Raw genomic sequence first — 23,795 nt, forward strand, 5'->3', positions numbered from 1 at the left:
CTCGTTATAGACTCCCCTACCTTTGGGAAAAGATTTTGACTATCTACCTTATCTATGCCCCTCATTATTTTATAGACTTCTATAAGATCACCCCTTAACCTCCTACTCTCCAGGGAAAAAAGTCCCAGTCTGTCTAACCTCTCCCTATAAGTCAAACCATCAAGTCCCGGTAGCATCCTAGTAAATCTTTTCTGCACTCTTTCTAGTTTAATAATATCCTTTCTATAATAGGGTGACCAGAACTGTACACAGTACTCCAAGTGTGGCCTCACCAATGCCCTGTACAACTTCAACAAGACATCCCAACTCCTGCATTCAATGTTCTGACCAATGAAACCAAGCATGCCGAATGCCTTCTTCACCACCCTATCCACCTGTGACTCCACTTTCAAGGAACTATGAACCTGTACTCCTAGATCTCTTTGTTCTATAACTCTCCCCAATGCCCTACCATTAACGGAGTAGGTCCTGGCCCGATTCGATCTACCAAAATGCATCACCTCACATTTATCTAAATTAAACTCCATCTGCCATTCATCGGCCCACTGGCCCAATTTATCAAGATCCCGTTGCAATCCTAGATAACCTTCTTCACTGTCCACAATGCCACCAATCTTGGTGTCATCTGCAAACTTACTAACCATGCCTCCTAAATTCTCATCCAAATCATTAATATAAATAACAAATAACAGCGGACCCAGCACCGATCCCTGAGGCACACCGCTGGACACAGGCATCCAGTTTGAAAAACAACCCTCTACAACCACCCTCTGTCTTCTGTCGTCAATCCAATTTTGTATCTAATTGGCTACCTCACCTTGGATCCCATGAGATTTAACCTTATGTAACAACCTACCATGCGGTACCTTGTCAAAAGCTTTGCTGAAGTCCATGTAGACCACGTCTACTGCACAGCCCTCATCTATCTTCTTGGTTACCCCTTCAAAAAACTCAATCAAATTCGTGAGACATGATTTTCCTCTCACAAAACCATGCTGACTGTTCCTAATCAGTCCCTGCCTCTCCAAATGCCTGTAGATCCTGTCCCTCAGAATACCCTCTAACAACTTACCCACTACAGATGTCAGGCTCACCGGTCTGTAGCTCCCAGGCTTTTCCCTGCCGCCCTTCTTAAACAAAGGCACAACATTTACTACCCTCCAATCTTCAGGCACCTCACCTGTAGCGGTGGATGATTCAAATATCTCTGCTAGGGGACCCGCAATTTCCTCCCGAACCTCCCATAACGTCCTGGGATACATTTCATCAGGTCCCGGAGATTTATCTACCTTGATGCGCGTTAAGACTTCCAGCACCTCCCTCTCTGTAATATGTACACTCCTCAAGACATCACTATTTATTTCCCCAAGTTCCCTAACATCCATGCCTTTCTCAACCGTAAATACCGATGTGAAATATTCATTCAGGATCTCACCCATCTCTTGTGGTTCCGCACATAGATGACCTTGTTGATCCTTAAGAGGCCCTACTCTCTCCCTAGTTACTCTTTTGCCCTTTATGTATTTGTCGAAGCTCTTTGGATTCTCCTTTGCCTTATCTGCCAAAGCAATCTCATGTCCCCTTTTTGCCCTCCTGATTTCTCTCTTAACTCTACTCCGGCAATCTCTATATTCTTCAAGGGATCCACTTGATCCCAGCTGCCTATGCATGTCATATGCCTCCTTCTTCATTTTGACTAGGGCCTCAATCTCCCGAGTCATCCAAGGTTCCCTACTTCTACCAGCCTTGCCCTTCACTTTATAAGGAATGTGCTTACCCTGAACCCTGGTTAACACACTTTTGAAAGCCTCCCACTTATCAGACGTCCCTTTGCCTGCCAACAGACTCTCCCAATCAACTTCTGAAAGTTCCTGTCTAATACCATCAAAATTGGCCTTTCCCCAATTTAGAATTTTAACTTTTGGGCCAGACCTATCCTTCTCCATAGCTATCTTAAAACTAATGGAATTATGATCACTGGTCCCAAAGTGATCCCTCACTAACACTTCTGTCACCTGCCCTTCCTTATTTCCCAAGAGGAGGTCAAGTTTTGCCCCCTCTCTAGTCGGGTCATCCACATACTGAATGAGAAATTCCTCCTGAATACACTCAACAAATTTCCCTCCATCCAAGCCCCTAATGCTATGGCTGTCCCAGTCAATGTTGGGAAAGTTAAAGTCCCCTACTATTACCACCCTATTTTTCTTGCAGCTGTCTGTAATCTCCTTACATATTTGCTCCTCAATTTCCCGTTGACTATTTGGGGGTCTGTAGTACAATCCTATCAAAGTGATCTCTCCCTTCTTATTTTTCAGTTCTACCCATATAGACTCAGTGGGCGAACCCTCGGATATATCCCCTCTCACTACTGCCGTGATGTTCTCCCTAATCAAGAACGCAACTCCCCCTCCTCTCTTACCTCCTGCTCTATCTTTCCAATAGCATCTGTACCCTGGAACATTGAGCTGCCAGTCCTGCCCCTCCTTTAGCCATGTTTCAGTAATAGCTATAACATCCCAGTCCCATGTACCCATCCATGCCCTGAGTTCATCTGCCTTGCCCATCAGACTTCTTGCATTGAAATAAATGCAGTTTAATCTAGACTTCCCTTGGTCTTTGCCCTGCTTTCTCAGACCATCTGTCCGGTCATGTTTTGTACACTCTCCCTTACTGCCTTTTGTTTCTGTCACCACTTTATTTCCCACTGACTTCCTGCATCGGTTCCCATCCCCCTGCCATATTAGTTTAAACCCTCCCCAACAGCACTAGCAGACACTCCCCCTAGGACATTGGTTCCAGTCCTGCCCAGATGCAGACCGTCCAATTTGTACTGGTCCCACCTCCCCCAGAACCGGTTCCAATGGCCCAGGAATTTGAATCCCTCCCTCTTGCACCATCTCTCAAGCCACGTATTCATCCTAGCTATCCTGTCATTCTTACTCTGACTAGCCCGTGGCACTGGTAGCAATCCTGAGATTACTACCCTTGAGGTCCTACTCTTTAGTTTAACTCCTAACTCCCTAAATTCAGCTTGTAGGACCTCATCCTGTTTTTTACCTATATCGTTGGTGCCTATATGCACCACGACAACTGGCTGTTCACCCTCCCCCTCCAGAATGTCCTGCAGCCGCTCCGAGACATCCTTGATCCTTGCACCAGGGAGGCAACATACCATCCTGGAGTCTCGGTTGCGTCCGCAGAAACGCCTGTCTATTCCCCTTACAATCGAGTCCCCTATCACTATAGCTCTGCCACTCTTTTTCCTGCCCACCTGTGCAGCAGAGCCAGCCACGGTGCCATGAACCTGGCCACTGCCACCTTCCCCTGGTGAGCCATCTCCCCCAACAGTATCCAAAACGGTATACCTGTTTTGGAGGGAGATGACCGCAGGGGACCCCTGCACTGCCTTCCTACTCTTCCTCTGTCTGTTGGTCACCCATTCACTATCTCCCTCAGTAATTTTTATCTGCGGTGTGACCAACTCACTGAACGTGCTATCCACGACTTTCTCAGCATCGCGGATGCTCCAAAGTGAGTCCATCCGCAGCTCCAGAGCCGTCAAGCGGTCAAACAATAGCTGCAGCTGGACACACTTCCCGCAGGTGAAGGAATCAGGGATACAGGAAGGATCCCTGAATTCCCACATCCCACAAGAGGAACATGACACGGCTGTGGGATCTCCTGCCATGACTTAACCCTTAAGTTAGCTTAACAACAACTACAATGTCAAGAGAAAAAAAAGGAAAGAAAAACTACTTACCACTCCCTTTAAGGAGTTTACTCCTTTAAATTGTTCTTAATTTAGAGAATGTTAACTACACTAGGGACCTTGATTCACTAAAAAATAAACGCTACTTCCTATAAGACCTGCAGACCTTCCCTTTCTTTTTACTTTAGTTACTGTCGATAAGTAGAAATACTCACCTGAACCTACTCACCAATCAGGTGCCTCCCCTGTGTCGCGTCCCGATCTGATTCCTGACGTCACTTCGAACTCGGTCGCAGCTCCGCTCTGAAATCCCGCCTTTTATCGGACGCTCCCTCCGCTCGGCTCCTCTCAGCTGTTCTCAGCGCTCTGAAATCCCGCCTTTTATCGGACGCTCCCTCTGCTCCGCTCGGCTCCTCTCAGCTGTTCTCAGCGCTCTGAAATCCCGCCTTTTATCGGACGCTCCCTCCGCTCGGCTCCTCTCAGCTGTTCTCAGCGCTCTGAAATCCCGCCTTTTATCGGACGCTCCCTCCGCTCGGCTCCTCTCAGCTGTTCTCAGCGCTCTGAAATCCCGCCTTTTATCGGACGCTCCCTCCGCTCGGCTCGGCTCCTCTCAGCTGTTCTCAGCGCTCTGAAATCCCGCCTTTTATCGGACGCTCCCTCCGCTCGGCTCGGTTCCTCTCAGCTGTTCTCAGCGCTCTGAAATCCCGCCTTTTATCGGACGCTCCCTCCGCTCGGCTCGGCTCCTCTCAGCGAGGGTTGTGTAGAATAATACTCGTATACTGCGTCCTGCACAACATCGCTCAACAGAGAGGGTTACCCGTGGATGAGGTCCCATGCGTTCCACAAGCAGCCGCACCTACCATCAACATTGAAGAAGAAGACGAGAAGGAGGAGGAGGATGATGATGAGCAAACCATCATTGAAACAGTATCTCACCTGGCTGCTCATCATGCCAGGGAGTCACTCATATTTGATAGATTCTCATAGGGAGATCTGCAAAGTGACTACAGACATGTACTCAGACCACCTGTAATGACCAACACAACGACAGCACCACCACCCCACCCCCCCCTCCCCACCCCACCCCGGTCAGGTTGCACAAAACAGTCATACAACTACACATGCACCCATTGCAAATGCACCCATTGGGTGGCATCAATTCGCCTTTCATAAGCAACCACATGTAAGGGGGCTTTCATAAAAGGGACTCAAGAATGGACAAGACGTGGCAGTGGTACCGAGAATCATAACATTTAATGTGATGTTAACATAAACCAAATAGAAATGAAAAATATGACAGTCTGTCTTGTGAATGCCCTTGGTGATTACAAAACCATTGACTTTCTCTTTCTACTACTTCTATGTGGTGCATCTCCTGAGGCTGCAGCAGAGGTAGTGGAAGGTTGCTCAGATTCATGCCCCGACCGCTTAGATGCTTTCGTCCTACGACCTCTGGGTTTTGGAGCCCATGAAGGCCCCTCCAAAGGCTGCTCCACCTGCACCCTGTTCAGGGACAGATTTGGCCATCTGGAGCAGAGTCAGCACTGCGGGTACCGGTTGAGCGGGGGGCAACAGGTGAGATGTGGGTGCGCTTTGAGTGGCGTCCCCCTTCCATGTCCCCTTTCGCTATCATCGCTCTCCTGGGCCAGGCCCACACCACACCTACCACTCTGCTGGACAACAGCTTGGAGCACATCTGTGACGCATTTGAAGGCCACGGCTAAAGTATATATCTGCCTGTTTAAGGCGGCAGACATATTGGCATCCTGAGTCCGCATGGCCGTTGTCAAGGCCTGAATGGACTCATTTGTGAGCTGCGCTTGAAGCTCAATGGAGGCTCCCATTCTCTCCATCGCAGACATTCCCGCACTTACCTGAGCCGCCAATCCACTAGCGATGGAGTTGGACTCCTACAACCTCTCCGCTATTGTGGTGAATGTTTATGGCACGTTTTCCACTCCCTCACAAAGTTGCTCCTGTACCTCTATCATTCTCCTTCTCAAGGATGGCCCCCGGGGTTCAGCATCTGTGCCAAGCTGAGCAGAGCTTGGAGAGGAGTGCGCCCACCAACACGGACTCTCCACCGCTGCCCCTGCCACCAGTGTCTGCTTGTGCTCACTTTTGTGTGTTGATTCACCAAGTGACAACCCAACCACCTCTCTAATAGGACTCACCGAGGTGTGAGTATCTGCACTAAGATGTGATGGTGCCCCCTTAGAGGCAGGGAACTCCTCTGAGGAATCACCCTCGCCCACATCTTCACTCCTTGACTGCTTTGGAAAAGAACATACAGCAATATTAATAATCATCGCAGAAGTAAAGTTGCGATGAGCATACTGAGGTTTGCATCAGATCATTGATAATCTCAATCCATGTTGTGTGTGAGGGATGTTAAAGTTCTGTCACCAGACGTTTGTGGGGTGCCAGTCTCAGCATCCCCAGTGACCAGGGACTCCACCATCCGGCTAATATCCATGGCCTCCTCTTCCGCCTCTGTGAGGACCACGATTTGGGGATGCCCCCTCCAGTCCTCGCCCTCTCCCTTGCATTTTGTGCTCTCTTCTCCTACAAGGGGAGAAAGTACAGACATGTGAGTGAATTAGGGTGAAGTGGTCACCCGATGGATGCATTGCTTTGGGTCAGGATGACAATGAAACAGATGCATCAGAGGGTGACTATCAGAGAGATTGATCACATTGCATCAGGATTGGGGTGATTGGGAGAGGTGGGTACACAAATGCGGGGGGCGGGGGGGTGAAGAAGTGCACAGAAAGTGAAGGTGAGTCGAGTCCGAGCCTTAAGTGGGTGTGAGTGTTGTGATGGAGTAGGCTTCGCAGGGCAGTGTGGGGGTGGGGGTACTGTTCACCACGGAATGCAGGTCAATTAGTAACTGTAATCACTTTTCCTGACCTGGTTAGGTCATTAAATCTCTTTCTGCATTGAAGCCTCGACCGGAGCACCGTGCTTCTGCTGCTCAGCTCATCTGCCACCTCCAGCCACGCCTTCTTGGTGAAATGACCAGTTTTCTTGCTGCAGTCTGCTGGGTACAGCACCTCCCTCCTGCTTCTTACTGCACCCAGCAATGTCTCCAGGCCGGCATCGGGGAATCTATGTGCTGGCTTCGCTCTACGACATTCCTCTCTCATTTTTTCCTCCTTTCTCCTTCCAAGTGCATTGCTGGAGTGGCCCTTTTAAATAGTAGGCTTTAAACACGTCATATGGGTGCGCAGTCCGCCCGCTGCACAGCCTGAGGATGCAAAACCTGGAAACTGAGTGGCTCCAATTGAATCGCGATCGCGCAGGAAGCAGCACAATTTTTTTCTCCAGATTCCCCACCCGGTTATTGAACCCCTCACTGAGAACCTGCCCAAAGCGTCTCTACGTGCTGAGTTTCTTCCTGTCCACCACACTGAGAAGGTGGGGTCTGGCCATGCTGGCCGAGCACATACAGAACATCCCATCCAGCTGGACCGTACCCCACCACCTGTCCCAGGTGGAGAAGTTCCTGAGGAGGAACCCCTTCGACCACAAGGTCGTCAGAATGTGGTCGGCACGGAACGTTCTGGGGGTCCTGCAGGGAAAGGAAATGATCCAATTGGGCAGTTCCTCATTAATGCCATTTGGCAGAATATCTCATTGCTGGAACTGACCAACAGGCACCAGGGTGTAGTTTGGATGGTGGTGAGAAGGGCCCTCCCAGTGCGGTCCTTCCAACATGCACCGAATCTCAGCACCACCATGAGCAGCCCTCGAGGCTGCTGCAGGGACGAGACCTTCGTCCACCTCCTGGTGGACTGGCCCTTTGCGCAGAAGTTGTGGGGAGAGATGCATTGGTATCCGTCCCAGTTCATTCCCAACAGTTCGGTAACATTGCTCTACGGGCTGTTCCCTGGATCAACACTGAGACGGATATCAACTGCTGCCAGAAGATCTTCAGTTCGGTGAAGAAGGCCCTTTGGTCCGCCCCGAAACCTGCTGGTCTTCCAGCTGCAGGAGCTGTTCACGACCGAATGCTGCCGACTGGCACACTCCAAGGTCCAGCAGTACGTGCTACAGGATGCACTGAAGCGAGTTACGGCCTACACAAAGGCTGTATGGGGAAAGGCCACTGTGTAAGGCCAACCCACTTTGTATTGTACAGAATGTATTAGAAGATATGTACTGTGTTTTAAATTATAATGACGGGATCGGTGTGTGTACGGTCCAAATTGTATTGTTTTGAATGGACTTGTGTATTTACATGAACAGAGTGTATCCTTAAATCTTATGAAATAAAGTATATTTTAAAATTTAAAAAAGTTGACTTCCTAATTTTAGCCATCCTATTTGGGTCGACCATGGAGGTAATTTTGACTTTGGGTGATAGTGTAAAATGGGCGATATTTGTTCAGCTGCCCATTATACATCTCTCCCGATTTGAAATGGAAATGAAAATCAGGAGAGATGTATAATGGGTAGCTGAATCGATATCGCCTATTTTACACGAGCACCCAAAGTCAAAAATACCCCCTATGACTGGAGTTTAGAAGAATGTGAGGAGATTTCATTGAAACGCATTAAATTCTTAGACAGCTTGACAGGGTAGATGCTGAGAGGCTGTTTCCTCTGGCTGGAGAGTCTAGAGCTAGGGGTCATAGTCTCAAGGTAAGGGGTCGGCCATTTAGTACTGAGGTGAGGAGAAATTTCTTCACCTAGAGGGTTGTGAATCTTTGGAATTCTCTACCCCAGAGGGCTGTGGATGCTCAGACATTGAGTATATTCAAGATTGTGATCGATAGATTTTTGGACACTAAGGGAATCAAGGGATATGAGGATAGGGTGGGAAAGTGTAGTTGAGGTAGAAGATCCGTCATGATCTTATTGCATGGCGGAGTAGGTTTGAGGGGCCATATGGCCTACTCCTGCTCCAATTTCGTATGTCCTTATGTTCAAAGATGAGGCCTTGGGTATTTTAACTCCCGGGCCTCACTTAAATGCCGCCAGCCGACTTCCCACCTATTCTAGGCCGGAATTCGGTGGTCAGCGGCAGAAATTTTTGCAGAGGCCAGTCACTGAAACTAGTTAAGTGGCAGGATTGGCTGCTTGGCCATCCTACGGAGTTCCTATGATCTGGGGGGGGATGAGATCGCAGCAGGGAAAGGCCTAAGATTTCTTTGTGGGGCTTGGAGGAATGCCCCTGCTCCTTTTCTTTTATTCATTCATGGGATGTGGGCGTCGCTGGCGAGGCCGGCATTTATTGCCCATCCCTAATTGCCCTTGAGAAGGTGGTGGTGAGCCGCCTTCTTGAACCGCGGCAGTCCGTGTGGTGAAGGTTCTCCCACAGTGCTGTTAGGAAGAGAGTTCCAGGGCCTCTTCTAGCCCTGATTCACTTCTTCGCTGGGTTGGCCTGGTGGGAAACTCATTGTCGCTTCTCACTCAACCTCCGAGTAAAAATTGCAGTCGGGTCCTAATGTGTCATTGGAACCCAACGTGTACAGTCCCTATCACTTAAAACATCCATGTTTAAAACAGGCAGTCGCTTATTATCAGCCAAAAAGCGATAACAATTATCCACTTCCATTAATGCCATTTTCAAAGTTGCCGATTATAGCGTGTTTAGTGCTCCGTTCGTTTAAGGCAGAAACAGTTATGTCTACAGTGCTCACTAGTTCACACCTCTTTAACATGCGCTGAATGCAATAAAAGAGCCATATTGAGGCAGACTTCACTTCCCTTAGGCTTCCATTTCTTCTGAAATAGTTCAGGTATGAGCCCATACTTCAGCAAATTCACTTTGAAACATTCCGATAGTTACTGGGCATTATATAAATGCAAAGATCTTTCTTCTTGCTGTAGATGAATTTAAGCAAAAATAAAATTGGGTTTGAATGAAGTGAAGTCAAAGCATCAATTACAGAAACTTCACTGCTGCAGCACTAGAAAACACCAACTGACTTTCTAGTCATCAGCAGGTCCAAGGCAGGTTAAGAATTGACATTAAGGAATGCCTTACAAAACAGTACTAGAATTTAACTCTTGTAAATAATGTTAATTCAAAAGGAAATGATTTGAAAAAAAAAAGATTTTTAATTTTATTAACACAGTCGCATTATACTGGCCATCGCGTATAGTGGGCAAACCGGTTTAGCATGGAGGTGCCCGCTATAAGCGGCGGGGCCTATATTTGTTAAAAAATACTCCACTAGTTTTGGGCAAGTGTCCTAGCCACCTGCTTAGTGGATCAGGTTAAAATAGCGGCAGGTCAGCTCCCGGTGGCTCCAGGGCAAGTAAGTGACCTAGGTGATTTTAACTGCCCAGCCGCTCGGACGGGTAGGGTTAAAATCTCCCCGAGGTTTGAATCCACCTAGACTGATGGAATGAATACAAGTCAAATTTCCTGTACCCTCAGTTGGGTAATGGTGTATGGCGTAGAGTAATTAAAGAGAGATAGAAAATGGGCAAAAAGTATATACATTGTGTTGTGAATTTCTTCAAATCGTACATTTATAGGATAAGAAGTAACTTCCTTGTGATAGAGTAACACATGAGTTATGTGACATGTTCCATTTAAGAAACAATGGATTTATGGCCATTTCAGGGATATCCAGAGTGGAAAGTCTGTGTAAAAGGCTTCATTAATCAATACTTCCTGCTTTTCAAGGCTCAGCATCCTTTCCTTTTCCTGACCTCTATAGGCCATGAATCCAAACTGTCTTTTTGCAAAAACATGTAAACCATTTCACCCAGGTTTTTCAAAAAGTAATTTCTGATGAGACACATTTATGCTAAAATGAATCTCCATGAAAAGCTGTTCTTTGGTAACCATTTTTCAGATAAACTGCAAGGATTTTTGGTAATTATCAGCACGAGAAATTGTTTTGTCAGTTCTCAAACAATCAGCTGGATGACTCATTCAGTCATGGGGTAAAACCCGACATACTGCCCACCTCATCGAGTGAAGCAGGAAATGTATACGTCTGACAGGGCTTATTATTGTGCTGTAGAAATAAACCATTGAGGTACATTTTGAACTGTGTTACACTTTGAAGGCTTTTCAGCTGCAAAGCAAGTATATGGTATGTTTACAGAAAATATGCTCTAGATTTACATGTAAAATGATACAGTAAAAGCACCAGTGGAGCTGATCACATTAGCAATGGACTCAACTACAACTTGCATTTATATAGCACCTTTAATCTTAGAAAAAGTCCCAAAGTGCTTCATAGAGGTGTAATCAAAGAAATGGACACCAAAGAGCTTGGTAGAAGAGGAAAGTCTTAAAGGAAGAGAAGGAAGTGAACGGGTGGAGAAATTTAGGGAGGGAATTCAAGAACGTGGGACTTAGGCAGCCGAAGGTGCGGCAACAAATGGTGGCATGAAGAGAGGGGGAATGCACAAGAAGTCAGAATCAGAGGACTGGAGAGTTCAGGAGGGCGGGGGGAGGAGAGGGGGTGACTGTAGGGCTGGAGGAAGTTACTGAGATAGGGAGGGGTGAGGCTATGAAAGGATTTAACTACAAGGTTGAGAAATTTAAATTTGAGGCATGGGGAACCAGGAGCCAGGACAGGGGTTATGACCCAGCGAGACTTGGTGCAGGATAGGTTACAGGCAAGTTTGGTTGAGCTGAGGTTTATGGAAGGTGGAGCATGTGAAGCTGAATAGGTGAGCATTGGTGGTGACAAAGGCATGGATGAGAGTTTAAGTGGCAGATAAACTGAGGTAGGGGTGGACAATGTTGGCAATGGTGGAAGTAGGCAATCTTTGTGATGCACAGGATATGGGTGTCACAAGTTCAGCTTGGGGTTGACTAGGATGCCAGGTTGCGAACAAACTGGTTCAGCCTAAGACAGTAGCCGGGGAAGGGGACGGAGGTTGTGGTGAGGGATGAAGCCAATAGCTTAGGTCCACTTTGATGTTGGTTTTGAAAGGGAGCATAATTCAGTGTTATATCTGGACCAGGCTTTATGTATTGTGAAGGATTTGGATGAATGAAATTTTCTAGATACCTCAGTGGAGTACTCTGTCGTTTCTTCGATTTAGTATAGCATGGAGTCATAGACATGTGTTATATTTATGAGTTTCTCTGTTCAGACGTGCTATTAAAGGAGAAGGGGATTTGGGGCCTAGGCTTCACTAACTTGATAGAGTTTTTTCATAGAATCATAGAGAGGTTAGAGCACGGAAGGAGGCCATTCTGCCCATTGAGTCTGCGCCGGCTCTATGCAAGAGCAATCCAGCTAGTCCCACTCCGCCGCCCTATCCCCGTAGCCATGCAATTTTTTTCCTTTCAAGTAAATATCCAGTTCTCTTTTGAAGGCCATGATTGAATCTGCCTCCACCACCCCCTCAGGCAGTGCATTTCAGATCCTAACCACTCGCTGTGTAAAAAGTTTTTCCTCATGTCAACTTTGGTTCTTTTGCCAATCACTTTCAATCTATGTCCTCTGGTTTTTGACCTTTTGGCCAGTGGGAACAGTTTCTCTCTATCTACTCTGTTTAGACCCTTCATGATTTTGAATACCTCTATCAAATCTTGTCACAACCTTCTCTGTCCCAAGGAGAACAACCCCAGCTTCTCCAGTCTATCCACGTAACTAAAGTCCCTCATCCCTGGAATCATTCTAGTAAATCTCTTCTGCACCCACTCTATGGCCTTCATATCTTCCCTAAAGTGCGATGCCCAGAACTGGACATAATAATCATGTTGTGGCTGAACCAGTGTTTTATAAAGTTTCATCATGACTTCCTTACTTTTCTGCTCCAAGCCTCCATTTATGAAGCCCAGGATCCCAAATGCTTTTTTAACTGCTTTCGCAACCTGCCCTGCCACCTTCAACCATTTGTGCACATATACCCCCAGATCTCTCTGTTCCTGTACCCCTTTTAGAATTGTGCCCTCTAGTTTATATTGCCTCTCCTCATTCTTCCTACTGAAATGTATCACTTCCCATTTTTCTGCATTAAATTTCATCTGCCATGTGTCCACCCATGCCACCAGCCTGTCTATATCCTCTTGAAGTCTATCTCTATTCTCCTCACTGTTCACTACACTGCCAAGTTTTGTGTCATCTGCAAATTTGGAAATTGTGCCCTATTCACCCAAGTCCAAGTCATTAATTTATATCAAGAAAAGCAGTGGTCCCAGCACCAACCCCTGGGGAACACCACTGCACACCTCCCTCCAGTCCGAAAAACAACCGTTCACCACTACTCTCTGTTTCCTGTCACTTAGTCAATTCTGCATCCATGTTGCTACTGCCCCTTTTATTCCATGGGCTGCAATCTTGATGACAAGCATGCCATGCAGTATTTTATCAAACGCCTTTTGAAAGTACATACACACCATATCAATTGCATTGCCCTCATCGACCCTCTCTGTTACCTCATCAAAAAACTCCATCAGGTTAGTTAAACAGATTTGCCTTTATCAAATCAGTGCTGGCTTTTCCTAATCAATCCACGCTTGTCCAAGTGACTGTTAATTGTGTCCTGGATTATCATTTCTAAAAGTTTCCCCACCTCTGAGGTTAAACTGACTGGCCTGTAGTTGCTGGGTTTATCCTTACACCCTTTTTTGAACAAGGGTGTAACATTTGCAATTCTCCAGTCCTCTGGCACCACCCCCATATCTAAGGATATTTGGAAGATTATGGCCAGTACCACCGCAATTTCCACCCTTACTTCCCTCAGCAACCTAGGATGCATCCCATCCAGACCGGGGACCTATCTACTTTAAGTACAACTAGGCTTTCTAGTACCTCTTCTTTATCAATTTTTAGCCCATCCAGTGTCTCAACTATATCTTTACTGAGACTCTGGCAGCATCTTCTTCCTTGGTAAAGACAGATGCAAAGTACTCATTTACTACCTTGGCCATGCCCTTTATGGCCCCTAATCAAGACCCCTCCTCTTACTATCCGTTTACTATTTAAATGCCTGTAGAAGACTTTTGGATTCCTTTTTATGTTGACCACCAGTCTATTCTCATACTCTCTCTTTGCCCTTATTTCCTTTTTCACTTCCCCTCTGAACTTTCTATATTCTGCCTGGTTCCTATGTGCGTCATCAACCTCACATCTGTCATATGCCCCTTTTTTCCACTTCATCTTACTCTTTTTTTTTATTCGTTCACGGATGTGGGCGTCGCTGGCAAGGCCGGCATTTATTGCCCATCCCTAATATCTCTTTTGTTATCCAGGGAGCTCTGGCTTTAGTTGCCCTGCCTTTCTGCCTCGTGGAAATGTATCAAGACTATACTTGAACCATCTCCTCATTAAAGGCCGCCCATTGTTCAATTACAGTTTTGCCTGCCAATCTTTGATTCCAATTTACCCGGGCCAAATCTGTTCTCATCCCACTGAAATTGGCCCTCCTCCAATCAAATATTTTTACTTTAGAGTGGTCGTTGCCCTTTTCCATAGCTATTCTAAAACTTATGATACTATAATCCCTGCTCCCTAAATGCTCCCCCGGTGACCCTTGCTCCACTTGGCCCACCTCATTCCCTAGAACCAAGTCCAGCAATGCCTCCTTCCTCATTGGGCCAGAAATGTACTGGTCAAGAAAGTTATCCTGAACACATTTCAAAAATTTCTCCCCCTCTTTGCGCCTTATATTATTACTATTCCAGTCTATATTAGGATAGATGAAGTCCCCAGTTATCACTACTCTATAGCTTTTGCACCTGTTTGTAATTTCCCTGCAAATTGGCTCCTCTATATCCTTCCCACTAGTTGGTAGCCTATAGAATACACCCAGTAGTGTAATGGCACCTCTATTGTTTCTTAATTGTAAACAAATAGATTCTGTCCTTGACACCTCCAGGACACTGTCTCCAGAACTGCAATATTCTCCTTGATCAATATTGCTACCCCCCTCCTTTCTTTCTTTCCCTATCTTTCCTGAACACCTTGTATCCAGGAATTTTTAGTTGGCAATCCTGCCCTTTTTTGAGCCAGGTCTCCGTTATCGCCACAACATTGTATTCCCATTTGGCCATTTGCACCTGAAGCTCACCAACCTTGTTTACTACGCTTCATGCGTTTACACACATGCACTGCAAACCAGCCTTAGACCTGATGAGGTAACAGAGATGGTCGATGAGGCCAATGCGGTTGATGTGGTGTATATGGACTTTCAAAAAGTGCTTGATAAAGTGCCGCATAATAGGCTTGTCATCAAGATTGAAGCCCATGGAATAAAGGGGACAGTGGCAGCATGGATACAAAACTGGCTAAGTAACCAGAGCAGAGAGTAGTGGTGAAGGGTTGTTTTTTGGTCTGGAGGGATGTGTGCAGTGGTGTTCCCCAGGTATCGGTACTAGGATCACTACTTTTCTTGATATGTATTAATGACTTGGATTTGGGTGAACAGGGCACAATTTCCAAATTTGCAGATGACACAAAACTTGGAAGTGTAGTGAACAGTGAGGAGGATAGTGATAGACTTCAAGAGGACATAGACAGGCTGATGAAATGGGCGGACACATGGCAGATGAAAATTAAAGCAGAAAAATGGGAAGTGATACATCTCAGTAGGAAGAATGAGGAGAGGCAATATAAACTAGAGGACACAATTCTAAAAGGGGTACAGGAACAGAGAGATCTGGGGGTATATGTGCACAAATGGTTGAAGGTGACAGGACAGGTTGAGAAAGCGATTAAAAAAGCACATGGGATCCTGGGCTTTATAAATAGAGGCATAGAGTACAAAAGCAAGGAAGTCATGATGAACCTTTATAAGACACTGGTTCGGCTACAACTGGATTATTGTGTCCAGTTCTGGGCACCGCACTTTAGGAAAGATGTGAAGGCCTTAGAGAGGGTGCAGAGAAGATTTACTAGAATGATTCCAGGGATGAGGGACTCTATTTACATGGATAGACTGGAGAAGCTGGGGTTGTTCTCCTTGGAACAGGGAAGATTGAGAGAAGATTTGATAGAGGTATTCAAAATCATGAAGGGTCTAGACAGAATAGATAGAGAGAAACTGTTCCCATTGGCAGAAGGGTCAAGAACCAGAGGACATAGGTGATTGGCAAAAGAACCAAAGTTGACATGAGGAAAAACTTTTTTGTGCAGCAGCAGTTGTGATCTGGAACGCACTGCCAGAGGGAGTGGTGGAGGCAGGTTCAATCGTGGCTTTCAAAAGGGAACTGGATAAGTACCTGAAAGGAAAAAAAATTGTAGGGCTTTGGGCATAGGACGGGGGAGTGGAACTAGCTGGCTTGCTCTGCCATAGAGCCACGGACTCAATGGGCTGAATGGCCTCCTTCCATGCTCTAACCTTTCTATGAGTCTATGATTCTATGAAAGGGAAGTAGTGGACATTTGAGGGTAAGTCACACAGCTCATGCATGCTTTCTGGGAACGATATAAAAGAAGATTTGGCAGTAGAACATGCCATTTAATTCAGGAAATGGTGTAGGGAAACCAGCTGCGGTTTCTCTGCCTGCGTCAGAATTAGACTTGAATCAAGGATCTGGAGTCAACACCACTTGGAATCTGGAACTTTTAATAGAGATGACAGGAGATCAGTAGCGTGGGAAGGGAAAAGACAGGCTGTTTGGTTTCTTCTGTGTATAAACTTACGAAGCAAATTGTTTTTTTCACTTGCTTTTCCTGTTTGTAAGCAGAAGTTACTTGATCTCCCAAGGTTAAAGTGCACCTTGTGGACATTGAAATCTAGTGGCAGTGTAGGCGGAGCTGGTATACCAGGCACTTTCTGAAGCTGGAGTGGAGCATTCAACTGTGCTGGAGGATTCACAGAGGAAGTGCACCAGAAAAAAAGCTCTGTAAAAGGGGATATGACTTTGGGAAAGACAGAGGATGAGGAGCTTAATAAAGAAGCAGGAATCCAAACACTAATTGTACAAAAAAATAGAGGAATAAAACTTTTTTTTTGGCCTGACAAACCCGGAAAGACATCACCTTGGGGGGAATTTTACACCCCCAACCTCCACGACAGTGCGGAGAGGGTTGAGGTGAGGGGTTAAATCATCAAATTTGCGAAACCTGACCCCAACCTGCCGCGAACGCGCCTGTGTCTGTTTTAAGTGCGGTGGATATCGGGGTGTCCAAGTAACCCGCTCTGGAGAGGCAGGGCCGACATTATAATATTTAAATGAGGCTCCTGTCATGAGATTTTGGCAGCAATTTGAAATTAACGCACGGTTGGGAAACTGACCAGTGAAACGGAGGTGAGATTGAACGGCATTTCATGGGGATGGTTAAAGGTCAGGAGTCCCGATATAAATAAAGGCTCAGTGCTCACAGCTGCTTTCTCAGTTCCTTCTGAAAATGGTTTGTTGAGAGTACTTGTTGTGAGAGACTTATTTGTAGAGTTTGGAGGTGTTCACACAGAGAAGATCACGATGGGTGTCGCCATGGCTGCTTTCGATTGGGCTTCAGACGAGGAAGACAATCAGCATCATCAGCAGTAAGGGCCTGCTGTGGAGGGAGCTGCAGGTGGACAAGAGAGAGGGGAGCAACAGAGGGGTCGAGGTCACAGGAGACACTACCCACCTAACAGGGTCTACAGACAGAGGGTCGGCTTCTTTGACCTCTCGGAAGAGCAGTGCTTCCGAAGGCTGAGATTGTCACATCAAGTGGTCGCAGACATCTGCTGCTTCCTAGAAGACCTGCTGCCTGCTGGACCTGGTGACCACGCATTACCAGAGCTGTGAAACTCACCACCGCCCTCAATTCTTTTGCCTCTGGTTCCTTCCAGGGTGCTAACAGAGACATAATGAGGGTCTAGCAGTCAGTTGCACATAAATGCATAAAGCAGGTGACGGATGGATTGTTTTCCAGGGCTGGGAGGTATGTAAACTTCCCCTATGATAACAATAGTGAGGATGAGCGTGCACTGGAATTTGCATCTCTGGCTGGCTTCCCACAGGTACAGGGTGCCATCAATTGCTCATGTGTGTCAATCCAAATACCCCCTGACCAAACAGGACCATTCGTCAACTGCAAGGGATTTCATTCCATCAATGTTCAGTTGGTGTGCAATCAAAAGAAAAGGTCCATGCAGGTCTGCATCAGATTCCTTGAAGGCTGCCATAATGCTTTCATACTGCAGCAGTCCAACATCCCTGACCTGTTCAGAACTGGAATCAACTTTAAGGGGTGGCTGCTAGGTGACAAAGGATACCCCCTTCAAACCTGGCTGATGAAACCTCTGAGCAACCCCACTGATGAACACCAAGAGCGCTATAACGCGAGACATGTGACAACCAGATGTATCATCGAGCAAGCCATCGGCATGCTCAAGAGGCACTTCAGGTGCCTGGACAGGTCTGGAGGTGCTCTTTAGTACTCACCAGCGAGGGTCTCTAGGTTAATTGTGGTGTACTGCGTTCTGCAGAATATAGCCCAGCAACGTGGACTAGAGGTCCAGGAGGAAAAAGCTGCTCAACACTTTTCATCTGATGAGGATTCCAATGGAGAGGAGGTGGAGGACAAGGAGGCGGAGGAAGAGGAGGAAGATGAAGATGGGGCCCCCAACCCTAGACCAGCCAATCACATTGCTGCTTGGGGTGCCAGGGATGCCCTAATAGCTCGAAGGTTCAGTTAGTCACTCACACTGGACCAAACTAACTATCACATACTCCGCCCCCACCCCCCACCACCCCCACTGATACAAAGCAGTTCTGTAACCAACCATCCACCCATTGCACATGCACCAATTGGCCTCAGTCAATGCATGACTTCACATTCATCACCAAACAACTGAAAACCCAAGTTGGCACTCGCCAGGCAAGAATGGGGAACATGGGAAAATGATGCAAATTAATACATTTTATGTGAATAAATAAATAAATGAAACTTACCAACACAACATTTTCATAAACACTCTTGTGCATACTCTTGGTGAACCACAAAGCTTTTCTTTTTCTTTCCCGAGCACTCCTTTGTGGAGCAAACCCTGTGGCTTCAGCAGAGGTGGAGGCAGACTGCCTAGACTTCTGAGATGCTCGTAGCCGACAACCTGTAGGTGTTGGAGCCCGTGTGGGCCCCGCAAAAGACTGCTCCACCTGCACCTGTTCAGGGGCAAATTGGCCCATCGGGAGAGGAGGCAGCATGTTGGGTACTGGTTGAGGGGGAGCAACAGGTGAGATATGGAAACACTTTGAGTGGAGTTCCCATTTCCATGTTCCCTTTCGCCATGATCCCTCTCCTGGGTCAGGAGCACATCACTCCTATCACTGTGTGGGAGAGCAGCTTGGAGTCGATCAGTGATGCCTTATGAGGCCATGGCTAATGCATCTGTCATCCTATTTAAGGTGGTAGAAATGTTGACATCCATAGTTTACACGGCTGTGGTCAGGGACTGATTAGAGTGCCGTGATTCAAGTTCCACCGAGGAGGCCATAGTTTCAATGGAAGACATCCTCGCAATGGCCTGTGACATCAATCCACAATTGAGCTGGACTCCTCCATCCTCTGCTATTGTGGAAAGTGTGCCTGGCAGGACTGCCAGTACCTTGCACATTTGCTGCTGACCCTCTATTATTCTCTTTTTCATTGATGGCCCCCAGGGTTCAGCATCCCTGCCCAGCTGAGCAGAGTTTGGAGAGGACCGCGCCATCTGACACGGACTCTCCACAGCTGTCCCTGCCACCACTCTCTGCTCGTGTCCACTTGTGAACTGTGATTCACCAGGTGACATCCTACCCAGCTCTCTAACAGGACCCACTGAAGTGCTCGTATCTGTGCTGGTGCCTGGTTTGCATGTGTCCTGTGATGGTGCACCCTCAGAAGGAATCAGCTCCTCCGAGGAAACGTCATCCGCAAAGGGCAGGGGCTGCTGTTCTTCGCATGATGGCCCTGGAGGAGAGAAGAGACGGATATGATTTAGTCATGGGAATGTAGAAATGTTGAAAATCAGCATGATTAAGGTGATCATATTTCATTCGGTGCGGAAATCAAGTCAACATGATATCTTATATGAGATATGGGTCAGAGATATTTAATTCTCTCACCCTGCAGCAGTGTAGTCTGAGTCTCGCCATCTCCGATGCATAAGGACGCTGATCGCAATGGCCTCCTGCTCTGCAGATGTCAACTGTATTATCTGTGGTGGCCCACCTCCGGTCCTCTCCCTCTCCTTTGTATTTTGTGCTCTCTTCTCCCACAAGGGAACATGACAGATCTATGAGTGTCTGTTAGGCACGTGTGCATCCGGTGAGGCTGGTGCATCACGAGTGGCACTGGCATGCATTTGAGGAACGTGTTGACAGAGCCATTTGAGGACATGCGCTGAGAATCAGGTGACCTGACTGATGTGGTATCATATTACATAATCATTGGGGTGAGTGGCAGTGGTCGATAGAGAAAGGGGCAAATGAGAAGTGCATTCCAATGGAACGATGGGTGCTGCTGAAACTTAAGTGACTGTGAGGAGTGATATGATCGAGTACACTTGACAAGACAGAGTGGGAGGGGGTGCACTACAGTATGTCGATGAATCTGCACCTGTGCTCACCTTTCCTGACCTGGTAAGGTCCTTAAACCACTTCTTGCATTGGATCCAGGTACGGAGCACTACATTCCTGCTGCTGATCTCCTCAGCCACCTCTAGCCACGTGTTCTACATTACAGCAGTAGGTTTCTTCTTGCCATTACCGGGGAATAGGACCTCCTTCCTCGCTCTCACTGAACCCAGCAGTACATCAAGTGATGCCTCATTCAACTGGGGCACAGCCTTTGCCGTTCCTGACTCTGTCTGTAAATTTTTCTCTCTCTCCTACAATTCTCCTAACTCCTACAAATTCCATCTTTGCATTGGCCCTTTAAATATTCGAGGTGAAATCACATCATGCGGGTGTGCATTATACGTGCTCACGCGCAGTGGAGACGCGAAACCCAGAAGTAAAATGATAATGATAAAATGCGTCCCACGATCTTCCACGTTTTGTGCTCGCTATTGTCCCCTCCAGTCAGATCCCGTCTCTGCATTAATATCAACCCCCATGTTTAAGAGTCTCCAACTCAAGTTACATATGCAAATCAAGGTCCCATGAAGATTGAAGGATCTTATTTGCAATTATCAAAACCAATACATGGAAAATGCTCCATCCATTTGTACCAGAAGGTGAGTGGCCTAACCAATGGTCCTTAAAGGGATCGTTGGAGGCCACTCCAAATACTTTTTGCGAGGGAATTTTTGTGGGGCCCAGGTAGAGCTCCACCTGGCCCCACAAAAATACTGCAGTCTACTGCCAGCCGCTGGGCTAGCCCCCCACCCAGTGCGTCTCCAACTCCCCTTTTAGTACTGACTTCCGGCGCAGCTTGTCAATGGACGCTGGATTTCCCATCTCCCCGATGTGGCGAGCTGCCTGCTAGTGTTCATCGAGCACTCGAAAGCTCGCTGGAATTATTCTGTTGAGGCCCAAATGGTTCGGGCCTCCAAACGCTGGCTTCGGGTGTGCAGCATGGCTGGTCTATTAACTGTATGTCCGTTTTGGACGGAATTTAAAAATCACCTCCAAAATGCATATGTGGAGCAAAATTACTTTTATGAGTTTATGTTTTCTCTCATTTTCAATTTAAAAATGTTTTTTAGGTTGTACTATAACGATTTATAATTTACTGTTTACTCTCGCAATGCTGTTTGTGTTTCTGTTCTTCTTCTGCTCTCCTGTTTTCTTTACTGCTCTTTGCTGTTTCCTTTGTTTTTCTTTCTCTTCTGCTGTTTGATTCTCTATTTCTTTTTCAACTCTCTTCTGTCTTTACTTTTACTTTTTATCATTTCCTGGATCCTTTCTGCCTTAGACGCTCAAACGGTTATCCTAGATGGGAGTTTATTTTCTGCACTTCTGATCCTCTTTACTCACTCATGCATCTCTAATGCCACCCTAAGTTTTCTCCCCTTCTACTCTCCCACATCTCTTTTGCCCTTAGGTGCCTCATAAAAGCTTGCTTGGCCTTTCTCTGGCTCTGCTTTACTTTTGTCCACTTTGGCTCAGATAAAACATGCAACTTTGTTCCTGCTATTGATTTCACAATGAAGTTCAACCAATTCTCCTGTTGGCCAATTCTATTGAAATGATTACCGTGCTCTGAAAGCACTATAGGGAATAGGAGTAGGTCAGTAGATCAGAAGGCTAGGATAGTATCTATCCATGCATCTGGTAGCGGAGTGATCGCAGGAGTGAGCAAGCATTTATAGAAACAAATCAGGTGGAAAACAAACAGGGAATTGTGGATATGTTTTCATAAGAAATCTCTGTAGGGATGGGAGTACTGGAGTACTACTGTTCTAATGATTATATTAATAATGTTCTCTTCATTAAAACATTAATAAAAATCAAATACAATAAGAAGTAATTATTTCAAATCAAAGATTATATTCATCTCATGCTCCTGATGAATAGAGTTGACATGGTGAAAGAGAGTATACTGGTGACCCTTTATTATCTTTTCCAGCAGTTGGTAAGATCCTCTCCTTCATCTTTCTCAGTGATATTAATGAGGCATTGAATAAGTTTGTCATGAAAATGTGGAAAGCCAAGATTAAAATGAGTTGACTGGCCCTCTGATATCTATTTGGAGACTATCTCACACTAGAACCAGAAACACAGTGTTTGGCTCAAGTTTCACTCATGCGTTTATTAAATATTAACAGGAAAGCCTGTTTCAATGTGTATAATCCACCCAATAGTGTTGGTACAATAAGGCCCTAGGGTCATACATCAAAGTGCCTATAATTTTCTCTCTCATATCACATTTAAGGCAGAATGCCAACCTCCGTCTGCCTTTAACAGACTTGATTTTAGACTTGGCACCGAGTGGGTGTTTGCAGATTGCAAACCTTTTTAGCTGTGCCATCTTGAAACAATATTTGCATCTTTCCGCAGGAATGCAGTGTTGTTCTGACTATTTTTGAAAATAAATGGCCCGTAAATTGCTTTGGACAGCGAACGAACGGCTCTCGCCGCTCCATAAGTTTATACTCACCCACAAAATTACTGCGGTCTTTACTGCAGGAACTTGCTCTAATGTGAACTTGAAAAGAGTCCAGCATTAACTCCAGTGAAGATAGGACCCACGCAAGTGATGAGAGAAGCTCTCTCTCCCCTCGACCAATCAAATCGCACCATTATTGACAAGCCGCAAAGAGTCAGTGCAAGCTGCAACAAGTCAAAACGAGGAAGTGAAATCTACAGCAGTAAAATTATAGTAAAAACAGTTAGAGACAGCGAAATAAAGAGAGAGTAAGAAATATTACATTAAAAGACAGAGATAAAAGGGACAGAAAGAGAAAGTTAAAAACATTTTTTAAATGATTCTTTTTAAATGTCCAACAACTATTAAAATCTCAATGAATGAGGCTCCACACTTTTAAAATTAAATTTTAAGTGTCAGAGAGGTTGCTTGGCAGTCATTAAGACGTACCATATTATTAAAACTTAGTTTAGACCTGACATATTTGATCGTACTTGTTTTGTGGCGATATTAGATAGTTTTCAGTTGGGCAGAAGAGCAAGTTCGCGCTGGTCCATTGATTCTATTAATTGCAGCCGGCGATGTCCCTTTAAGGCAAAGCTGGCAGATCGCCAACGAACTAGGAAGAGCAAGTTTTGGATTTTCGCATTTGACTGCGTATATGCGATGGTCCCCGGAACTTGCTCTTCGATTTCACCGCTAATAACGGTGAGCGCTATTGGGCTCACTGTTATTTTGAAAGCAATTTCCAGCCCAATATCTCTAAATTCAACATTGCAAAATAACTCAGAGACAAATTAGGTCAACTGCTTAACCCTCTGCATGACTTTTTAGTTAAAAAAATTACTGTAAAATTTATCTGAAACAATCATTCAAGCTCTGAAATTGATGTGGGCCAGAATATAGTTGAAGAGAAATGCAGTATAAATATCTGCATTGATACTGTATTATTATATGCTGACTGACCTTTATAAAATGTCCACACAACGTTCCCCAAGCGGTTGTAAGTGTGGTACCAGGCACGTGCATGTTCTTTGCCATTGTCTTACTTTGTGGAAGTATGATGTGGCGATGCCGGTGATGGACTGGGCTTGACAATTGTAAACAATTTTACAACACCAAGTTATAGTCCAACAATTTTATTTTAAATTTCACAA

At 46.0% G+C, this 23,795-nt stretch overlaps 1 protein-coding gene across 1 annotated transcript in view; it reads left to right on the plus strand.

The window, feature by feature from the left end:
• gask1b (golgi associated kinase 1B) overlaps window positions 1-23,795 on the plus strand; it is a 97,881-nt gene that overhangs the window by 53,752 nt on the left and 20,334 nt on the right. The window lies entirely within an intron of this gene.

The sequence above is a fragment of the Heptranchias perlo genome, chromosome 1, assembly GCF_035084215.1.
Source record: "Heptranchias perlo isolate sHepPer1 chromosome 1, sHepPer1.hap1, whole genome shotgun sequence".
Taxonomy (NCBI): Eukaryota; Metazoa; Chordata; class Chondrichthyes; order Hexanchiformes; family Hexanchidae; genus Heptranchias; species Heptranchias perlo.